The sequence below is a fragment of the Etheostoma spectabile genome, chromosome 4, assembly GCF_008692095.1.
Source record: "Etheostoma spectabile isolate EspeVRDwgs_2016 chromosome 4, UIUC_Espe_1.0, whole genome shotgun sequence".
NCBI classification, from domain to species: Eukaryota; Metazoa; Chordata; class Actinopteri; order Perciformes; family Percidae; genus Etheostoma; species Etheostoma spectabile.
The window spans coordinates 2,793,315-2,793,834 of record NC_045736.1 but is presented as its reverse complement, the minus strand read 5'-3'; the positions used below and the strand labels follow the sequence as shown (position 1 = coordinate 2,793,834).

The following is a 520-nucleotide window of genomic DNA, read 5'->3' as shown; positions in this document are numbered from 1 at the left end:
TAATGATGGCTGCATTCCACTTAGGAGAGGCCTTGGTATTGTGCATGCTGACTCACTGAAATAGCTTACTGGGACACTTGATTGAATTGAGTCATCATTAAGGTTATCAATTTTAACTGTGTTTTTCCTACTATGACAAGTCAAAATGTGACTGCTGTGAAAAAAGTCCATAACATGACTTTACTAAACTAGACTGATTGTTAATCAGTATCAGGTGTGTTAATGCAGACACATTTAAAGTATGCAGGGCAATTGTCCACAGCCCAATGCTTGATTAGAGATCAGCTATAAGGGACTCAGAACCTTTGGCGCCATAGGCAGTTGCTGATCTCAGGGAGCTATTATTTGGGTGATGTCACAAATGGCATCGCAACACCTATACACACACAAGGAGCAGGCTTGCATGAAAATGCTGAATTTTGAACTACTGTTAAAGGTCTCATGACATGATGCTCTTTGGATGTTTTTATATAGACATTAGTGGTCCCCTAATACCATATCTGAAGTCTCTTTCCAAAAA

General features: G+C 39.4%; 1 protein-coding gene across 1 annotated transcript in view; it reads left to right on the top strand.

Annotated features, from left to right (window-relative positions):
• The window catches only part of dnah7 (dynein, axonemal, heavy chain 7), a 170,550-nt gene that overhangs the window by 161,039 nt on the left and 8,991 nt on the right, over nt 1–520 (top strand).